At 47.9% G+C, this 14,074-nt stretch overlaps 1 protein-coding gene across 6 annotated transcripts in view; it reads left to right on the top strand.

Annotated features, from left to right (window-relative positions):
• LOC107999465 (discoidin domain-containing receptor 2) overlaps window positions 1-14,074 on the top strand; it is a 245,550-nt gene that overhangs the window by 173,855 nt on the left and 57,621 nt on the right. The window contains exon 1 of one of the 6 annotated variants that reach the window (XM_028667491.2): window positions 5,629-6,203. The exons of the other annotated variants lie outside the window; for them this stretch is intronic. The gene's annotated coding sequence lies outside the window, so the exon portion shown is untranslated. Of the gene's footprint in view, window positions 1-5,628; window positions 6,204-14,074 lie in introns of those variants that run through there. 6 annotated transcript variants of the gene reach the window in all.

A 14,074-nucleotide genomic window follows, 5' to 3' on the forward strand; every position in this document is an offset into this window, starting at 1 on the left:
AAAAAAAAGTTAGCGAAAAGCACTCGCTTCGACACGCCGCGGTGCTTCAAAGAGCCGGCCGCCATTACAAGGGGCACAGACAGAGGGGCACGCGATTTTTCCACCATCCTCCTCCAAGGCATTTCTACGGACTCGGTCACGCCCCGGCCGAGCGAGATTGCAAGATTCGCCAAAGGAGACTTCCCGATCCCTATTCCAGATCCCTTTAACCGATTATATATACCACGCCGCGTTTCGTGGTTCGCGTTATCGTTATCCCCTCCTCCGAGGACAAGGTGGTGTTAAGCGTGAACGCAATTACCGGCGTAACCACCTACGGTGGATATCGGATAACACGTATTAAAGGGGGGAGGATAGGGGAATGGAAGACAGAGGAAGCGAAAGAAGGACGAAGAGAGACGTCGAAGCGCGAGAGGCCGCCGCTAACGAGCACACCGGGCCGGTGCGCACCGGTGGCCAACTCCTCCTCCTACCTCCGCCTTTCTCCCCTCGGAGCGGATCCTCCTCGCCTCCCCCTGCCCGCAACACGCGCGTTACTCTGTCCACGCCGTGCGCGAACGCGTTCATCTTCGGTCATTGATCGCAATCTCTCGCTAACGAGCTTACCGCCGGGTGCGAAAATCTTACCTGGGCCCACCGGCTAAACCCCTTCCACTCTCCCTCTCCCTCTCCTCTCCCGGATTCCTCGGACGCCCTGCCCGCGTGATAATCGAACCGGCTGGCGGATACTTTCACGGAGAGTGGGGGAGGGCGCGATCTTTATTTACACAATCGATCAACGGGAAACGGTTATTTATGACCGCGGTTACGTGACCGCCTCGAGATGCAGGCCGCCCCGCAGGTGCGTCGCGCGGTGTCCTCGCTGCAGCCACTTGACGCTTTCTGAGGTGAGGAGGAGAGAAATTTGGGGATCTTTTTCTGCGCTGGGATGCGCTTTTTTTTCTACTATTTCTTGTTGGATATTTTGTATTTCGCATCGAAGAACGATTGAACTAAAATTTCTCTGGTGTAATTCATCTTTGGTCGAGGTTTTATTCGCACAATTAATCTTCTAAATAACTCGTTCGAATTCGACATAATTCTCCAACGATTGGACGAACGGCGGATGGGATTGGACGAATCGCGTCCGGATTAATGGCGTTTCGGAGGAGGTGGACGGATATTGGAATAACGTCTGTCATGGATTCCCGTAGTCCGATATTAGGAAGGGGAGGGGCGTTAATGGCATCGATCCACTCCATTCTCATCCCTTCCGCCCAGTGGCGGCGAATAAAAGAAATCCGTGGTCGTGGTAGGATATCGGAGTCAAACGAAGTGAACTCCGGGGTCATTTCTAATCACGGAAATGGCAATGTCGCTCACTGGACGACCCTCTCAGGATCGGTTTCGCCCGTTGAATCACATTGGCACTGAAATCTTAAGGGGGATGCCCGCGACACAATGTCGTGCACGCCCACGCAGATGGCGCACCCCGGGTAGTAGTAGTTAATTTCCTCTGTCCAAACAACGCTAATCCCGAGTGACATAAGCCAACTGACGGCTAGAGCTACGTGTATATATATATATATATATGTATATATATATATACATACATATATATATACACCCTAAATAGAGGGGCACGAACAACAACGAAGAGGAGGGGAGAGAATCGAAACGAAATAGACAGTTGCCGGGATGGATTCCTGGGATATTTCGATTCGTTGATTCGTTTGGATTGGTTTGTTTGGCTTTTTTATTGGCCAAGTGAGATTAATTTAATGTTGTTGGTAGGAACTAGGAAATGTGATGGAATTTTATGGATTGGATTTAATCATCGAAACGTTTCTGTTGATCCCAATTTTGTCGAAGTTTGTTCTTTACTCTTTTTAATTTCAATCCCACAGAAATTAAAATTCATTTCGAAAATTCATTCGAGAGACGCGCCCTCGCGTATACACAAAAAAAAGGAACTGACGAAATTAATTTGCTCCCTCGCAAATATTCTTGCGCAAACTTTTTATTTACCACGAGTTTATTTCACCAGGCCGGGATCTATTCATACTCATGATCCGTAGAAGGGGAGAATCGAGTTCTGACTCAGTGTGCCCTCTACCCTTTTCTCTACCCCCCGCTGTAAATAAAAGTACGCGTCGTAAAAGGATTTATAAGACACCGCGTGACATTTTGTCATCCCATTACGGATCATCGTAAGCCTATTTGTTTAGGATGAACGAAACGGTCGCTAGCTTAGGGATCGCCGCCTAATTGTCCAGGCCGGTGCAGCCTGCAACCTGCAACGTTCTCCTCCTCCTCCTCCTCCAGAGAATCCACCCTAACAACTCGTGTCAGCCTTCGCAAGCCTTGGGTGACGCGTCACTTTTGTTCGAGAAGTCGTGAGAAGCAGATGCGCCCGAATCGTTTCGAGCTCGAGTTATTTACTTTGCTAACAGGACGAAAGTAGACTCCCTTCCCGCAAGAACGAGAGAAGAAGCGGGAGAAAGAGGGAAAGAAACGTTCTACTCTAAACACTAGGAATAACTCGTTCGTCTATTTTTCATTATAACCATCGGTACAAATTGCCTAAGAGACACCACGCGGATCACAACGCTGAATGTAACGCTGAATGTTAATTAATTAATTGGCGCGAAAAGCGGCGTGTTGATGAAACGTATAACGCGCGTTCGAGGCGACGATTCGTTACGGAACGGGTTGATTTCAAGGATTAATTAAACAGCGAGGAGGGAAAGAGGGATCGTTCGAGTTACGAGCGGTATTCATGCTACATCGTTCCATCTGTTATCGTCCTCCGGGTGACGTCTCACTCGAACGAGTCCCGGTTTCTCTTCCTCCTTTTTTCGACGTATCGATATCTTGATTTCGACTCGACTTTTCTTTTTCTTTTTTAAACGGCGCTCCAAAACTTCGAATCGTCAAAGTTTTCGACGACGGTTATCGTGAATCTCTCGGGACTAATTGATCGTGCGTCTAAACCACACCGATCACGTCCGGACGAACGTTATCCAATGAACGATCGATGATTGGGAGGAGAGGGAGAGGGTCAGTGAACCGACGCAAGTAAGGTAAGCAAGGTTAACTTGCTTTAACGGAGATCAATCGTTGGTGATGATATCTCGAGTGTTTTGTCTTTTACGCCCCGCGGCTCGATTTGTCCTTTCGATCGAGATGAAACAAGGATTAATCGAAAGTATAGAAACGTTATTTGTCAAAAGTATTGGATACACCTTACGATAATTCTGTTTCGCAGGCCTGTTTCATAGGCTTGATTTCGCGTATTGTAAAATATTGGAGTAAAAATTTTCTTCGATTTGAAATCAGACTTTCCGAATAATTGTACGAGACAGAGGATTGGAAATTGGAATACAATTGCATAGGTGGTGGTGTTCGTTATAACTGAACAATAATTAGACCGAATATTAAACTACGTTCGAGGAAAAGTTGGAGGGATGATCGATGGTGACGCCATAATCAGTGCGCCAGAGTTTATAGCAGCATCTGCTAAAATTTGCAACAACACGCGTTGTACGTGTTTTGGTTCTAATTACGCGGTCTCTCCGAGGTTTATCATTACCCGCGAAGCACCGGCGGTAATTGCATAAGTACGAACGAATAGAACCGCGAATGAATATAAACTACGAACAAACCGACGAATGAATCAAAGCGGCGCTTGAAAGAGACAATTCCTTTTAACGGCGACAAAAATTGGAATTGCTTGGAACGAGACAAAAAAAATAACGACAAATAAAATAAATTAAAATTAGTTGACTCGAAAAAACTTCGAAACGCGTCCAAGAATTTGCTTGGAGCGAGGAGATTAAAAAGATACGATCTAGGAATATTATTACATTTTGTAATAAAAATGTCTGAAACTTTCCACGGATGCGCATTTACGCGTAGGCGGAGCGACGCTACAGTCGAGATAGGGAAAAATCAAGAGAGTGGAAAGTAAAATAAAAGTTTGCTTCATTAAGGACTAGTTACCATGAAGACATTCAATTGACGTGCCATTGCTTTCCCTCGTTTCCCTCGTTTTACTACCAGCATCATCGTTTCGGATTGTAAACTCTCCAACCGATGGAGGAAACGAGATGGAGGAAAGGCAGACGGGCAGGTAAGTAGGCGGGAAGGAAAGGAGGATGCGCGAGAAGAAAAGTTTCGAGCTGCGAAAGTTCGAGAGATGGGCGAGCAAGCGAGAGAGAAAGAGAAATTGCGGAGCCGCGCTCGGTCGAAAATCAAGGAATTCGCCGCCAAGAGACGCGCTCCTTTATCCCGCAAACACTCGAGATATCTCTCTAATCGGTCATTAATGAAACCGGTGTGCGCGGATCCCCAACGTAATTAATTCCTTAATCATAAAACTTTCTCGAGGGCCTTCCGCCTTCCTCGACGTTGGAGTGGAAGTTTCACCGCGCCGCTCCTCGAGTGTCAACGCGTGTAGCCACTCGCCGCGGCGCTGAGTAAAAGGCGAACATTAGCCTGCTCGTGACACTGTTTTCGCCAACTTTGCCTCCCCCCTCCGTTTGCTCTCTTCGCTCTTGCCAAGAACCCCAAGTCAAGGCCAAACTAGAATTTTCTCCATCGCGGCGCAATCTCGAATCGAGGATGAGGGAATTGACAGTCGTTGAAGGGATAAAATCGAAAGTTGAAAATTAACCCAAAGCTGGATGGGTCCCATAAATCGATCGTTTCGAATCCAATCGGAATTTTCTCGATCGGAGGACAGAGTGATGAATCGAAGACCCATGAAAGAGAAATCAAGAGAATTGCAAGAAACAGAATCAATCGTTACTTTGCTGTTGGAGGACATTCGACGAATCATCCGAGACGCCGGATATCATCGGTAAACGGAGAACGACTCGATCCGTGTCTCGTGATCTCCCCGCGATAACAAACGACCGCGTTGAACCGGGTGGATGGATCGCGAGAGTTACGTTACGATCGAGCCGCGTTTACACAGTCGGGTTGGCGGTCAGCGAAGGGAGTTACTAAATTTAAGCTGTCCCGTCGGTCGTTTCTCAAGTGTACACGCTTGTCTGCTGTTCGCGGCTCCCTCTGCTCTGACGGACCAGATAATTGTCCGCTGTCGGATCAGGGAACATCGCGTCTCGAACTCGTGAGAGTCCCTCCCGGCTTCGCTTGCCAATTACGAATCCCCTTTTTCCTCCCCCTCTTTCTCGAAGAAAAACACCCGTCCAAGTTTCCTTTCCCAGGCCACGCTTTGCCCGAAACGTGATCGACGGGACGCGTGGTGACGCGGATCCGCGACTCGGTTCTAAAATTACTTTGGAAAAATTCCGCGGATGGAACGGACGAAAGCGAGCGGCGCTTTGAGGGGTAACGAGCGAGTCGAGAGAGTGTCGGTGATCTAAATTTACTGCCGGCCGTGTAAACGACACGGGAGCCCTTCTACATACCGTAACATTCACCGGCAGCAGCAGGCTGTTGCCACGAGTACCGTGAACGAGCTGGAGGTGACGGCGGCTTATCTATGCTCCGATTTCTCTCTCCGCGCACCACCAACCGCGCCATTCGCCCCGCACGCGTCAAGTCCTTTCGTCGAACACCGTCGTCCGCTCTTCATCCATATTTATCTATTCCTTTCGCGATTATTTAGCGGAGAGGATTTTTTTTTCGAGCAAGAAGCTCGAGCACAGAGACCAAGCATTCGAATTTCCAAAATTTCGCTTCCATTTCCAACCAATTACGCCTCCTCGGCCCAGCGTATCTCCCCGCGTGATCTTCTCTCGCTTTCCTCCGACGCCTACCTACCTACCTGTTCCCCGGGGGTCGTGTAACGAGCGACAACGAGCAGATCGCCAGATACGGAAACCCGATACCGCGGGTTCAGAACGATGACGCTTTATCGACTCTCGAAAATTCACTCGGCCGTTCCTTCTTATCTCCTCGTTTTACTCCGACACCCACCTGTTCCACCCGTCCCTGCCTCGGGATCCGAGCTCGTGGCTACACGGCCCGTTATCTGCCCTTTCTACGTGGCGGAATGGAAAAGAAGCGGTTGACGTTGCAACTCCAGAACTGACGCTGATGGAGGGAGAGATCCATTGCACTGCGGAGAGTACACTCGTCTCGCAGAGAGGAGTGATAACGGGGGATACGAGGGAATCGCAGCAAAACGGCCTCCTCGCCAGGTATCCAGGGAAGGAACGAGAAGTTGGTTTTCACGAACGGGCTCGAGAGTATCCGTGAGTACAACACCGTGTTCCTCTGAACGCCTCTGACCTCCCCCCTCGGAGAAACTTTTCGTTTCAGAGAGATAATCGTGGGATGGGGATCGAAGGGGGCTTTACTCGTTCGTTGTACGACGCGTGCGAAAGTGGAATTTATCGCGTTCACGAAGAAGGATTTTTCTTCGCGATGAGGAAAAAGTAGCATGTTGCGATCGAGATATCCCTTTTCTCTTCGAGATTTTTTTATCCGCTTTCTGGATAACTGCTTGGAAAAGAAACGTTGTGTTTAAACTGGATCGGATAATAGGTTATTCTTATTTACGCGGGAGATCGTGTTCTTTATAATATCCCGATCCTGTCTGAAAGGGAAAGGGATCGCTCAACATCGTTGATTATAATATCGTTAATTCAATAAGAAGATTGGTCTACTTAATATCGATAAACAAACGAATTGGATTTAATGGTATATTCGAGACAGAGGTAAATAATTTGTGACAATATCCTGGCGAAGACAATCGTTTATAGTTGAAAATATACAGAATTGTTGGGATATTCCCGCAACGAAACCACGTTCGAAATCACTTCGATCCGATAATTCTCGATAAATCTCTTCACAAAACCTGCCAATAGTCCACGAATCGGGAGGGGAGGGGGAAAAAATCCCATTTCGAAAAGGAGATCAATTCCCAGAGACAAGCACGATTCAACGACAAAACGTCGCGTCGGGATGATTAACGAGGGTCGAGATTAGACCGTCGAGAAGAAGTAGACATAGTCTTGGGATTAGACGCTAGGAGCGGAAGAGTTCGACGCAGAAAGACAGAGAGGGAGAGGGAGGGAGAGAGAGAGAGTAGTGCAGAAAGCACAAGGGATCGAGGCAGTTGGAGTGCTCGCTCATGCGAGAGAGCGCGAATGAGATTGCACCGGCGTTGCTGGTACGCCGCCACCACCGCCGCCGCCAATTGTAGGAGCGGTGGAGCGAGGCAAACCCCCTCGTGGTTCCAGGCCTCTTGTCTCATTCCCCGCATCGTCATCCACTCTTGCTTATTGTGTTTCCATTGTGCCTCCCTTTTCTCTGGCCGCGGCATTTTTATTGCCTCCTCCATCTACCGTGCGCGTAACGCGTACCGTGCAAATATCTATCGGGTTGCCTTGTAGCCACGCCACGAGGGCCTTCGTTTCCCCGCTCGATCGAGCGTGCGTGCAATCGCCCACGTTTGGATTTCTTTTTTTCTTTCTTTCTTCCTCTCCTTTTCTCCATTTAGTAACGAGAGGGGAAGAGGAGCGGAGGAGAGGTCGTTTCGTGATGATCGGTTGTCGAGCACCGGTTGTTTCGCGATTGTTTTGGAAATTGAAAGGGGAGAGGGATGGACGGTGTTGTCGCGACTTTGAGATTAGGAGGCTGGAGTCTCTGTGAAGTTTCGTGGAGATTATTCGAGCGGGTAGGTTGATTTTCTTGGCGGGTCTGGAGATTGAATCGAAGTGGAAGAAGGGGAGAGACAAGAGAGAAATAATTTTGGTGCAGGTTGAGAATCGCTCGGAGATTCTTTTTTTTCTTGATAAAAATTGAAAGTTGTATTTTTCAGGAAAAAGAATTTTTCAGGAAAGAAAAAAGTATACTGTATAAGGAGGAGGGGTGAGAATCGAAGGAAGGTACAGCGAAGCTTTCTTTCCTTTAACGTTTCCGAAATTCATGCGTGATTGATTTTTATTATTCGGCGAGGACGATTCGTCGCTCTTTTCCCCCGGGCGATCGTTCCATTCCACAGGGAGAAGAGGAGGAAGAAGAAGCGGAGGAAGAAGCAACGGATCGGATTATTCTCGTCCCGTGGGTTGGGAAACTAACGAAGGACTTTTAAGACGTCAGTTTCCAAGTCTGCTCGGAGAGAAGAATATATATGTATATATATATATATATCTGTCCAACGACTCCTCGGATCGAAATCTCCCCTCGATTTTCTTTTTTACCTTCTTTCCCTCGATAGGCAAGGATCGATCCTCTTCAGGAAGATTAACCTTACTTAAACAACTCGTCTCTCCGATTCCGAGATTTTCCGGGAAATGGGTAAATATCCTCGACTTGAAATTAAGAAGCTCCTCGATCGTTCAACGAATTTTGATCTTTTATAAACGACGGAGACAATCGTCGGAATTTAAACAATGGAATTGTGACGATTTCTTTCTCCTTTCTCGCCGCACCAGATGTCTAGCTCCCTTTCTCGCTTCGAGTGCTTCGACTCTCTTCGATCCCCGTTCGGGTCCATCTCAACGTCCAACTCTTTCAGCCTCCGAGTTTTTTTCCTTTTTACCAATTATTAATTACAAAGATTGCGTTTGTTCAAAATTTGAAAAAAGAGAAGCGTGAGAGGGTTAAACAGATTATAATTTAGAAAAGTAAATCGATCGTCGATTCACGCAGCAATCGACGCTATCCAGCAAAATGAAAAAATAAGTATTTCTTTTTTATATATTACGGTCTATAATTTCAACGATGAAAAAAACTTTCCCCACTTCTCAACTCTCTTTTCTTTCCGAACGTCATTCAGAAGAAGGCATCTCGGGAATAAGGGAAAATGGTTGCTACGATTCCTCACACGCAATCCATTTTCAATCCCCTAACAATTTCGCGGGCAATCTGATCGAACGATCCAATAAAAAGAATGGGGTTTTGCCGTATTAGTACGTCACCTTCCTTTATCCCTCCCCCCTCCGCAGGGTGTAGGGTTTCGGTCGAGTCGCCCATTGTTCACCGAAATCGTAGTAACGTATCGACACCTCGAGTCATCACCCCGCTTTGCTCCGGGTAATTCGAGACGCACATCGGTTTCTCTCCTCCCCCCGAGGTACCACCGAATCTCACGTTGCGCCCCGCGTTTCAAATGAACACGTGTCTGTACACGTCGAGCGCGCGATCGAATATTGTTTCTCTCTCCGGCCTCTCGTTTCCCCCGTATTCGTATTCCACGCTAACTCCACGGGCATGAAAAGAATTCGTTTCGAACGGTGGAGACGGACGGTTCGAAGGACGGAGGGGTTGAGCGAAATTTATTTTATTACGATACATCATACATCTCTTCCGTCCCGATGTTAACGTGCACGTCAACAACGTCTACGGGCTCTCCTCTCGCGATTATTCGAGAAGATATAGCTTGGTAAAGATATTTTCCTTGCAAGTTGGATAGGTTAGGTTAGGTTTTCCGATCAGTCACGACTTTGGAATTGAAAATGGCGAGGAGATGTGTATAGCGAAATGTTAGAGACGAGTATGAAAATTATTCACAATTACGTTTATTTTTCTTCCGATATCAAGATGTAATAATGGAATTGTATAATTAATGACACGCGATACATGGAACACGTGGAATTCGGCAATCGTTTTCCGTTCCACAAGAAGAGTTCTAAAAAAAAACACGTTTGACTCATCGACGCGTGAACGAGTCCGAATCGCAAAGAAAGTTTCTCACATCTCCGTTCTAATAATCAGCCGCGAACAGATCAGCAGCGCCTTTTAACCTGTCGATTAACACCTCGCGTCGAATGCTGCAACACAAAAATGCGAGACAGACTTGGACTTTGTTCGAAGAACGAGGACGACTTCTCTCCTCGCCTCGTTCCACGTCGATGCGTCAGAGAGGAAGGGATGGATGTTCTTCACGAGGGTGGTCCCGCGACGACACGAGTTTTCCTATTGCCACGCGGTGACGCGAGGCAAAAATGCAATCGTTGGTGTGGCGCCACGCGATGCAATTACTGGGGGAATTCGAGGCACGCGGGGTTTGATGCCGACCATCCCGACGCACGCCGCAGATACGCCGTGCCTTTGCACGAAAACAACCCCTCTGTCCCCTCGGTGGAAGGAGGCGCGGCTGAAATTCAAGCCGGATACGAGGCCCCCCTCCCCCTCCCTTCCAAAAAGCGTCTGTCTCCGCGAAATGTGTGTACGTATCCGGCCTCTCTCTCCGTCCCTTCCGTCGTTGGACCGTCGTCGGCGGATCAATCGATGGAACGATCATCGGATAACGCACACCTGTGCTTGCACGGCAGTGTCTAAATGTTCCCTGAACGAGACTGACGCGATAAATGGTAGGGAACATACGTATAGCACGGGGTAAAATTGACACGGGGAGAAAATTTTCATCGCTATCAACGACGTATCGACGTTTCTAACAGAGAGGGTATAAGGGTATATTTTGAACGGGGAGGTGGAAATTAAACGATGGATGGAAAATGATAATTGCACGTAGCGCGTAAGATGGTCGGTTTCGAATCCATTCGGATGAATAATTCATAAACGGTTTCGAATAGTCTTCGATAAATAAATCGACGGGGTTGCCTGCTAACCTCGCGGTTATTGTTACGATATCGATCAATCATCCGAGGGGAATTACGGTCCGAGAGAGGGAGATCGTAGCCGGTAAGGTGATCGTTCTTTTCGAGGATCGGCCGTGTCCGTTTGACAGATTGGACGGAACGAAAAAGTAACGAGGGGAGAAGACGTTTTTAATACGTTTCACGCGATATTTACGCAACGCGTTTATTCCGCATGAACGTGAAAAAAAAAAAGAGAAAAATTGACCCTTCCTTCCCTTCCCTCCCCTCCTCTTTATGTCTCCCTTTATAAACCGTTCTCAACGCGAAGGACAGGAGAAATGGGCGAAAAATAACGCGTAAACAGGAGCATACCGCGCCGTCCACCGTAATCCAAATGGGAAAGTTAAAAGGTGGTTGTTTCTACCTCGTTGCGCGGCGGGGGTTGCGGCCTCCGTTTGAAATCCTCTTACTCGCGAGAGACGAGGGGGGAGGGAAGAGAGAAATGAACGGTATGTGGAGAAAAGAAAAGAAAAGAAAGAAAGAAAGGAAGGAAGGAAGGAAGAAAAGAAAAATAAGAACGAGGGGACCTTGGACCGGATGGCGGAGAAAGAAGGAGCTTAATAAGAATAGCAATCGCAATAAAGAAGGATTTGCATTTGATAAGCATCGTAAAAAAAGTGCCGCGTAAGGTCATTACGTTATACGCGAACTGCAACAGCCTACGCCTTTCCCTGCCCATGATCTCCCTCGAAATGCCTCGTTTGCCCGTACCTCATTCCGTACACGGCGATCGAGTGTGGGGTTGCCTTTGAAAGATGACTTCGAGACGACTGTATATCGCTGACTATACTCGTTCGATTATCCGGGGCGTGGTGGTATATATATATATATATGTGTGTGTGTGGAGAAAGTGTGAAAGAGAGAGAGAGAAGAGGAGCGAGTCGTAAAAATCCACGGCGATACGTTATCTTTTTAAGAAGCCTGTTGGAAGAAGAGTATAGGCTCCTTGGCATCTTTCTGTAATTCGGTGATTTACGAGTGAGATTTTATAGACGTGTCAGAGGTTATGACGGAGATGATCTTCACACTTTTAAAGGGATCGGGTTGTTCGGAGCGTCTGTCTCGATCCCTGGGCGAATAAGAAAGTTGTTGATAATAAATGAAAGTGAATTTTACGTTGCTCGTTCTGGAAATATTACAATTTCTGGAAACTTTCTTCAAAAGAAAAAGAACCCGTTATAAGATAACATTGAGAGCTTTATTCGTTTCGTTATAAGAAAGTTGTTATAAACGAAAGTGCGCCATCATCAAAACGATAATCACGCGATTTCCTCTCCATCGAAGCAAAAAGAAAAAAAAAAAAAGATTCGAAAGAAGCTCGCGAAAAGATACATAAATCCATCGATAGCGTCCAAAGTCAACGATGCCGAATAAAAGCGTCACTTTCGGGGTGAAAAAAAGAGGCTAGGGAAAACAATCCGCTAAAATGATGAGGGATCGGTCGGTGAAGATGTCATGGCGGGCAACAATTGCCGCAACGCAAAACTGGAAAACGGGCACAATGGAGTCGGAGGACGACGATTCATTCGTGCAACCATAGTCCAGACAGACAGCTGGACGCCCCGCAGGGATGAAACAGGAAGCCATTGTCGCCCTCGATCCTCGAAACGTGGCAGCCGCGTGCTTTTTTTTTCCTCTCCTTTCTCTCTCTCTCTCTCACTCTCTCCTTTTTTTTTATACTTTCCACATTCGACACATGCGCGTGCACAACTCGTGTACGTGCGTGCGTGCATGCGTTTCGTTGCACGTCGCTTCCACGTCGCGTGCAAATGTTGCCTTTTGAGCGATGCCTCCGCGCACCGAAAAGTAATTACTCCGCACGCGACCACGCATAGAATCGTAGCTGATATATGGCCGCACGGCCAGCTGGAATAACATTGTCCCTGAATATATTCAGTCCGCGAAACGGCCACTCCGTACGTCGCCATTAAAGCGGGATATTACGCGCCGCGTTAACAGTCTCCGAAATCGTGGTCCTCCGCCACGGGGATCCTCGCGTTCTCGCGTAATTAACGCGCTCCAACCTTTGAAACGAAGAATCGCCACGATTCCTGCCACGTATGCCTTGCCTCCTAGCAGTCCCTCTCAAAAGGAGCGTATTATTCGAATGGATGATTACTCCTCCCCCATCGTAGATCTTTCACGTGGACAAATTCGCAGCTCGAAAAACATCCAAGTTGAACGTAACGCGTGGAGGTGAAGAGAGTCGAAGCACGAATGACCATAATGGTCGAGACAGCTGTTGAGAAAAGGAAGGAGACGACAGTACACGTGTATATATATATATATATACAGCAGGACACGTGAATGCAAACACGTTCTGCGCTAAGCGTTAATTAGCGGCCTAATGAACATCCCAGTCGAAATAAAACCGGAGCCATTTGGAAGGAGAGAAGAAGTGGCTTTTCACGACCGGAAACCGGTGCTCGAGAGAGAGAGAAAGGCAGAGAAAGCGTGTACGTATTCTCTCGCCTTTCACAAGAGGCGGCGAGAGGTCGTGGCGAAAGAAGGGGAGAGACAGTTGTTTCACCGTGTGGACCGGTAACGTGTGTTTCGGGACACTCCTTTTCGCTAATAGCATGCACGCGACCATCCGGACCACACGTGCGCAATAATGGGCAGTGGGTGTGTGTACGTTCCGACCATGGCGTGGCGGCTTACCCCTACAACTTTCCACCATGGCTCCATCTGCCGCTCGTTACCCGCGGTTATTAATTAGACTGCTCCCGATCCATCGTTTCGAGTCATGCGACACTACCCTCCCTCCCTTCGAGTCACTTGCATTCTCGTTCTTGCTTCCATGTATATATATATATATATATCTGTTCCTCGAGTCGACATTCGTCAAACTCGCACGTAGGTTTCGCACACGCTTGCGAGTTGAAGCGGGTTCCTGAACTTCGACTTCGAAGACACGGAGGAAGAGGAGGAGGAGGAGAGAGAGGGAAAGGTGTCGGGGCACGGAGCAACGAGGCGGCGACAGCGCAATTAACTCCGAATCTCGAAAGCAGGAGCTTTCTCCGCCGGGGGTATATAGTAAACGACTCGGTCGTCTCTCACGTGTTCTTTCCACCTCTCGTCCTCTCGTCGCGAGATAAAACGCGTCGGGCCTCGCTCGAGGGTGGTTCGAGGGCGATTGTTATTAGCCCGACGGTGCCGCCTCAAAGGGACTGCTGCCGGCTTTCCTCTCTCTCTCTTTCTCTCTCTCTGTCCCCGTCGTGATCGTCCCTTTTTGGAATCCGTTTGCAACGACGTGGTGTGATTGTTGACGGTATAGAGACAGACGTTTCGCGTTTCACTGCAATTCGAACACGGCCAGGTGTAGTACCTTCGTTTTCCCCCTCTCTCTCTTTTTCTCTCTTTCTTAAAAGAATCGGGGAGAATTTTTGTTAAATTCCACCGAACGGTTTACTATACTATATGGTTGCTGTGTAGTTTTCGTAAAGATAACGTAAGCAAAGGAAACAAACTTTCCTCCTCTCGTCACACGCGCGTCATACGTAAGTTCCTAGGAG

Source organism: Apis cerana, linkage group LG7, assembly GCF_029169275.1.
Source record: "Apis cerana isolate GH-2021 linkage group LG7, AcerK_1.0, whole genome shotgun sequence".
NCBI classification, from domain to species: domain Eukaryota; kingdom Metazoa; phylum Arthropoda; class Insecta; order Hymenoptera; family Apidae; genus Apis; species Apis cerana.